Consider the following 7,956-nt stretch of genomic DNA (forward strand, 5'->3'; position numbering starts at 1 on the left):
GCTGACAGAAGGTGAAATAAAGTAGAAGCAAAGTGGGAGAGACAGATTCCATAGAAATACAAAAGACTTTCCCACCCACAGCCCTGGAAAACAAGTTCTGTGTATTTTAAGATTCAGTGGTTGTTCCCTAGCCTTTAATAATGTCACCAGGTCTTTGATCTGTTGCTGGCTTCTGAATTCCAATGGCAAGATGCATCAAGGCCAAAGGAAGACAATGAAAACAAAACTGGCATTTATTATTGGGTTGGTTTTTAGTTAAAGAAAAGTTTGCTGAGTTGTTTGCCTGCCTGGTATCAAAGAGGAAAGAAAACTGCGCACGCAACAGAAGGAAGAGTAACACTGGTATGATTTTCTGGACAGAAAGAAATCCTTACGGGGGAATGGGGAGCAAATTTCTGTGTGTGGCAGAACTTTTTGTTAAACACAGAGGACAAAGCAAGGTTTAGATTTACCTTCTTGGCTTCTCAAGTTGTCAACTTAGAAAAACAACATTCCCCTTAGACAAATCACTGCTGTGCTTGCTTGGTCTGATCTGTCTGGACAGGGCCCAACTGGAAAGTGGAAATTCCACTCAAAAAGCAGCTGGACCTGGTAAAAACTAGATGAGAAACCTCCTCATTTCTGGCCAACCTGGCTCTTTCAGAGCATACAGAGATGTCTTGGTTTAATGACAGTATGTTCAGGGGGGTGAGACCTCTAATGAGATGGAGCCTCTCTTTTCTTTTATTTCCCTTCCCCCAATATAGACAAGGTAAAAAATTACAGGGATTCCAAATGAAGAAGGAACAATAACAATTTTACTAAAAATTGAAAGAAACAAAAAAACCTCAGCAATAGCAGAAAAATATTACCTAACCATCCCCCTCCCCCCTAGGTTAAAACAAAACCTGGAAGGATATTTCCAAAGGAGAGTCTCATGCCACCAAGATGGTAGCGTGGGTTCTGGCGTAGCAAAACCATGTGGAGTGACAGCGATGGGACTGGGATGACCCAGCACAGTGCTGGAGCATGCTTGCTTTTATTTCCTGTCTCCTCAGTTCCTGGGATGCTTCACTCCAGGGACCCACTTTTCTGGCAGGTCCCGAGATGCTGGGGACAGTCTTTCTCTGATCCAGCTCACATGGGAAGGGGGCAAGGGGGGGAGCAGTCCCCCACGCTCCAAATTACGTGGTGGTATGAAAAAAAAAATCACTAAAAATCTTTCCCATTTAATTAAAACTACAACAAGAGATTATGAAGCCCTGAAAGTGTTCCCTCTAGGAGTATTTTTAGTGTCACACACCAGGCAACACGGAAGAAGACTGCACTGAATTTATTTGTGCTGTATCTGTTCTCCAGTCTCACTTGTCTTGAAGAACATCTGTCTGTAGACTTTTCAACAATTTAGTGTTTCCTACAAAGGAAAGATTCCATAAATCCTCTGAGTCTCCTTCTGAGGTTCCTTCTGAGAGAAGTTCAATTTTTTGACTGGGAGACAAAGATCTTAGGAGAGAGGTGGAATGACCTCACTGCTAAAAGGCCAAATGCAACGTGTTCCACAGATTTCCTATGCTACACAGTAGCATGGCCTGTGACAAGGCAAACCCAAACTGGCTCAACAACTGGCACAATTTTTTTTCATTTCAGCTCTGACAAATGCTTAGGCTGGGAAGCACCTGCCTGAACTACAGCTTGATACTAAACCTATATGTCTTGTCATCTGGCAAATCTGAGGTCTGTTGGAGTCACTTGAGTCCAGTGACCCTTTCTGTTTAATCTTTTAAACCTCTGCCTGGGTCATCCTGTGGAGTCCATATGTAAGAGATGAAAGAAACCTGCCAGTAGCCTCTGTTGTTGCCAAGGATGATGCTTGCCAGCACACGGATTGAATAATTTCACTAACCTTTGATTAGGATGTTTCTTCATTTTAATATTTAGAGATTCTCTTTTGCTTCTGCTCCCGGTAAAATATGGAATCATATCCCACTCCTACAGCTGGCACAATTTTTGCTTCCTCCTCTGTTGTGACTGCAAGTTCACGAGCCCTAATGTTTGCTTAATGGCTGTAGTCAACTCTCTTTATTATTTCTGGGTTATTTTGAGTTGGTCATAGGAATTACCATTGCTAAAGTAATCAGAGGGTTATTCACTCAGGCCTTGATCTGAAAGCTTTCTTTTCTCCCTCATCTGTTCTATCAAAATCATGTCCCTTTAGCTAAGTAGTGTTGCCTTTGCTTCAGTGCCAACTCATGACTTCAGAGGGTGCTTGCTCATAGCTGGAGCTCACTGGCTGCTGCAGTGCACAGCACTGCAGTCCCATGCCCCGAGGGAGACGGTCACAGAAATGTCACCCTGTGCAAATCTGCGATGTGCAGTATGGGCTGACTGGAGCAGAGCAAACTGGAGCTCAGCCCTCAGCTGCTGTAGCATTGTTCCTGGTATGACACTGATTTACACGAGCCTAAGGATGGCACCCAGTAAGTATTTGCAGTCATGACAGAGGATGCACAATCCTCTGGTGCCGTAACAGATGGCCTGTGCAGCGGCAGACAATGGGCAGGCGCTGCTGCTGAGGTGACACGCTGCAGGCACAGAGCTCTGCGTGGTGTGGGCGCCGCTGGTACGTTGTGAGGCAGGAGGCCAAAGGCCAAATGCAAACTGCATTCTGAGAGTGGATATAATGCAATATCAGAGCACCAAGACAGACCCTGCGGTTTACTCTGGCCCATGGTATAAATTAAAAATGCATTAAGTCCCAACCCATGTGAGTATATATTCTCACAAGGACACTTTGCTGAATCTCCATCACCCAGTCAGACTTATCCTTCCATCTCGGCTTTTTTCATAAGGGTAATTTTCCAGTAAACCCCTTGCTATTCTGCAACCTATTGGTGATGCTGCAAGCTGCTTCTGCTGGAACAGTACATAATTAATGAATAATTTATATTCTATGCGTGTATGCACAAAGCAATAAAGTGTTCTCAAGAGCTGCGTGCTGCTGAGGCATTTAATCCGTGCACAGAAGGAGTTTACTGCAAATCTACTCTCTCCAAAAGGCTTTTGTCATCACTGTGTTGGGAGGGAATTCAGTTTATTCTTTAATAATTTCCTTGGATTGTGATATAATTTAAATAGTTAATGCTACACATTCCACTTTAGGATCAGACTTCATTTTATTTGTTTGTTTGATGTACCTTGAAAATAGTGAAAGCAAGTAGGGCAGAGACAAAGTAAAGATAATGCTGTTTCACTTCTGAGATTTTTTTTCTCCCATAATACCATAACAAAAGAAAGAGATGATAATTAAATAAACAGCACTCCTTCCAAAAACATTAGTGGCCACAAGAAGCTACTAGAAATACTTTAAAGGCAGAGATTTACATTTATTTGAAAGCTGTCTGGTTTCAAAGGACATCTTAAAATCCATACCTTTGTGTTTCTCTTTTTATCTAATAGTTTATAAGCAATACTTCAGATTTCTCTATTAAAAAAAAACAAACAAACAAAAAAAACAAACCACAAACCAAAAACAGAAGGTGAGAAGAATCAGGTTTTGGGTTTATTTACTTTGTACATCTGACAGCACAGTTTGTGAGTCATTTCTGTCTGTTGTGGGGAGAAGGGAAAGAACGAGCGTCATTCTGCCAGATGCAGAAGAAGTGTTTTCCAAATCATGAGACAGGTGATCTCTATAGAGGAGTGTCTCAGAGGTAGGCTTGGTGCCCAGATCATTTTAATTATTCACTTTTTGGATTTCCCTTGACTTCAAATTGGTGATGTCTCCTTCAGGTTTCAGTCAGACATCTCACCCCTAATATTAGAGCTAAGGATGTTCAGACGAAACTCCTGCCAACAGGGACTGTTTGTGCCCCAGCACCAGGAAGGCTCACCTTCATTTGCAGCAGATCTAAGAAAGGCGGCAGTTCTTGCCTCACAAAACACCACAGACCCTGGGAAATTCCTCAAGGTCTTTTGCTGTGGAAGTCGAGCCATGTCTATGGGTGAAGGATGTGGCTTCTGACATGGTTCAGGGGGGCACTAGCATCAGGGAAAATTAAAACATATTTGGTATGGATTATTTGAGCCTGTCTATGTTTAAATCAGTTCACAGAGAGAAGTTCTGCTCTCCCCTGGAGGTGAGTTTTAAAAACTGCAGAGGCGCTGCAGCCCCTCACAGAGCTGGGCTGATCAGAAAGAAAAGGGATATTTACCTATAAAAATATTAATTCCTCTCAGCACAGGCCCATAGCTCTGCTTGGTGTAATCATGCTTAAAAACAGCTACAGCAAAGAGCCCTAACTCATAATCCACACAGAATTAGGCTTTGACCAACAGTGACATTACCTTCTCCTGTCATCCCTCTTCTGACTGTGTCTGCCCCTGCAGCAAGGATGGCAGGACCCCAATCTTATACACATATATAGCAAATAAATTCATATCTGTCCTAAAAAAACTTCCAATCTAAATGGAAGGGACATTCAATGTAATGTTTAATATTCTTCTGTAATATATAAGAAGGAAAAGCACAAGGTAGCCAAGAAGTACTTAATAGCTCATGTTCTCAAACTACTGTTAATTATCAGCCCATTAGCAGGACAGGGACTGTCAAAACCAGCCCAAGGAGAAGAGAGGCTACCTGATAAGGAGTCAGGATGGAGGTTTGACTACATGTCAAACAGCAGTTTCTGTGGCACAGGCACAACTTTATATAAAATTTCATCTCTCAGCTGACTGAAGCATTTTGCAGTGACACGTGAATTATTTGTCAAAAATGCCACTGTTGCTTTGTCTCATTCATTAGTGTTTTACTTAGGATGAAAATGTGTAAATCCCAGCACAAAGAACTTTGTGTGTTCTGCTTCCCCCAGCTGCTGAAGGAGATGGCCTTTATCTCCCCTGTCCAGCTCATGTTCCAGCAAGCTCCTATTACCACCTGTCATTCACATTCTGTGTGTCAGTGCCACAGCTGGACCACCAGCCTTCAGCTCTGGTTATCTGCTGGGCCACAGTTACAGGGAGTGTTTTTCCCAAAGAAATTAGAGTTTGTGTTGCTGCGGCTGCCAGGGGTTCTGAGGCGTTAGAGCACATGTAGGGGGGCACCTCACTGACAGCAAGAACTTGACGACAGGAAAGTGAGTAAGGGTTCAGTTTAACTTCTAGAGAGAAAAAGAATTGTAGGGGTGGGGATGCTCATGACTTCCTGCAGTCCTGCTGCCTCTGAAGCACCATGTCCATAATGCAGACAGTCATGGGCAGGAGCGACAGCCTCCCTCCTCCTGCCACCTTGGCTCCATGTCTTACCTGGACTAGCAGAGGCTTCATTTCCATATGTAAACTCAGTTTCTGCATCCCTTTTATCCATGACTGTGGCCAACAGTCAAGCAATTTGTGTTGTGGTTGCCATGAGGAAAAGCTACTGAACAGTCATGAGGAAGTAACCTTACTCAGTTTCCATCAGCAGTCCTCCTGGTGAGTGAGAACTTGCTTGGCTGAATACAAGCAACACACAGGACTCATAAAATGGCCATAAAGATTCTTCCAGGTGGTATAAAATGACATTTTTTGTGTCTGCAATGAATAGCACTGGAGAGGCTGATAACCCTGTGCTGTACAAGACATCCTGCAGAAGCACAGGGTGGTGACCAGCTGAGGACCATTCTATGTACTCTGTGACATTGTGCTTGGCAGTCATTGTTTGTCATTGTGGGGTTAGCACATTCTCCAGTGAAGGGGCAGGATGGGGGCAGCCTTTTTTTAAAGAAGTCTCATTCTCTAGTGTTTTTACTTGCTCTTTGTTGTTCCTTCGTTAAGGGACAGAACACCCTCAAGCAAGGTGGAGTGCCAACATATTGGGCACTGTTCAAATACAAAGAATAAGCAACATTTGTTGCACTGAAGAGCTTGTGATCAAAACAGCCAAGACAAAGCGTGAAAGCACAGGGAGTATTTGAAATCCAAAGTTATTTCCTTCCCTTTTGTACTTAGCAAATGCGGCTTCAGTCTGGCCACACAGATTTTCCCACCCACCTCTCTTATTTTAAGAGAGCTGAAATTACCATGTTCTTACTAGCAAAGAAGGGCCTTCCCTGTCATTTTCTAACCACAACTATTTGGAATGAACCACAGAGCTTGGTTCAGAGCACAGTGCTTCTGATGCATCCTTTTTCCCCAATCCCACAATGTAGTGCTAGTCATTCTGACATGTCACACGGGGAACAACCGCATTCTTGACAGACACCTTCATATTACTGGATAACCTAAGTCACATGGATAACCTAAAACATGGAAAGGGTGTGTGGTTTCTAATCAAACAACCTGATTTTTGAGTAAGAAATTGTGGGAGGGAGACCTCCCCATTTATCCGGCTCTGTGCTTTGAAGTAGTATAGGACACCTTCAAAAGACAGTTCCAGAGCCTGGGATCTCACAAGGCTTTTGCAAGAATCCAGAGCCCTGATTGCAGACTAAGAGGGTGCTGGTGAGAGGCAAGAAGGCTGTTTCGATTTAAACAGGCATAGTACTTACTGCAGCAGCTCACTGGCCCTCACTGGTACCTGGTGGAACTATCATAATATGAGTCCTTATGAATACCCTGGGTCATCTGGCAGCTACTTATGGTGTTAGGGGAGGCACTCAGAGTTCCCATATCCCCGACTTTAACAATAGAGACTATCTACAAGTGATACTTCAAAAATACACTGGAGAAAAGACAGTCCAAATAGACACAGCAGTGACCAGAAGAAGCAACAGAGAGAGGGCCAGGATGGTGATCTCACAGCAGGTCCGTGACAGAGATTTGCCTGTAGATTATGGACCTCTGTGATGTTCCTACTAAGTAAAGGAGGTGGGTACGGTGGAAAGTTCACGTATTTTTGGTGGTGTATATATATGCCTGCAAATGTCCCCAGTTTCTGAACCAAATTCCAGGTGAATTCACCAAATAATCTTACCTCTGTCTTCAGAGTGGGGAGTGTCAAATCCATTTTTTTTAATGCAGCTGCAATTAAAAAGAGAAAAGCAGCAGAGAAAGAACAGAAAAACTGCTGCAGAAGAGAAGCAGGAGCAGGGGCAGGAAGGAGTAGAAGGGGGCAAGGGCACCTGAAAACTGGAACATGTCACTGAAACCAGGCTGGCTGTGACTGCTTTGGAAGATTGTGCTATCTTAGGGATGGGACCAGGAAGAATAGGAGATTCCTCACACGCAGCTGCTAGTGCACAGATGCAGGACGTGCTGTGCAGGTAGCACACATCACACACTCCTGATCTGGGCGTGAACAGCGGGATGACACACGGCACTGACCGTGTGCGTACTACAGCATATGTCCTGTAGGCTACCTTCCATGCCCAGGGCTCTCCAGGCAATTCAGAGAGGCCCACAAAGAGAGGAATTAGAGAGGAAAAATAAACTACCAACTTTATGTTGACTTGAGTTGTTATCTCTTGAGGCAGGCGTGTAGCATCTGTAGCTATCCATTATTCGGTGTGTGGGTGGCAATTGTGACATTTCAGGAGCTCAGAGTCTAGCTGTGATGAAGCTGGAGGCCAAAGATCAAAATTAGACTCATCTGGGTGGGATAAAGTTCAGCCTCATCTGATACTTGTGTCTTTCCATAACACCACCTGACAGAGTTATGAAGTTTGTCCTCGCAGTGTTCTCAGGAAGAAATAAGAAATGAAATATTGCTGCAGAAATTGAAAACAAGAACAGGATATTTTGAAGATTTTACCAACACTGCACAGGGCATCTAGATTGGAACTGGAGTCATGCAGAGGGCAGAATCTGAATTTTGTGAAGGATTTAGAGATTTTTACAGTGATATTTAAAAGGAGGCTGTATAATGAAAAATTCTGTATTTTGATATAAGAAACGTGTGAAGAAAATCTCCCAAGTAATTTCAAATGTACACTTCAACAGAGCCAGAATATGTCAAGTATTTTGTAGTATTCTATGAAATGCATCACTGAAAAACTGGAATTA

The 7,956-nt window shown here is 43.4% G+C and overlaps 1 protein-coding gene across 5 annotated transcripts in view; it reads left to right on the plus strand.

Moving 5' to 3' along the window:
- The window catches only part of TMEM178B (transmembrane protein 178B), a 241,105-nt gene that overhangs the window by 209,820 nt on the left and 23,329 nt on the right, over positions 1-7,956 (plus strand). The window lies entirely within an intron of this gene.

The sequence above is a fragment of the Chiroxiphia lanceolata genome, chromosome 5 (genome assembly GCF_009829145.1).
Source record: "Chiroxiphia lanceolata isolate bChiLan1 chromosome 5, bChiLan1.pri, whole genome shotgun sequence".
Classification (NCBI taxonomy): Eukaryota; Metazoa; Chordata; class Aves; order Passeriformes; family Pipridae; genus Chiroxiphia; species Chiroxiphia lanceolata.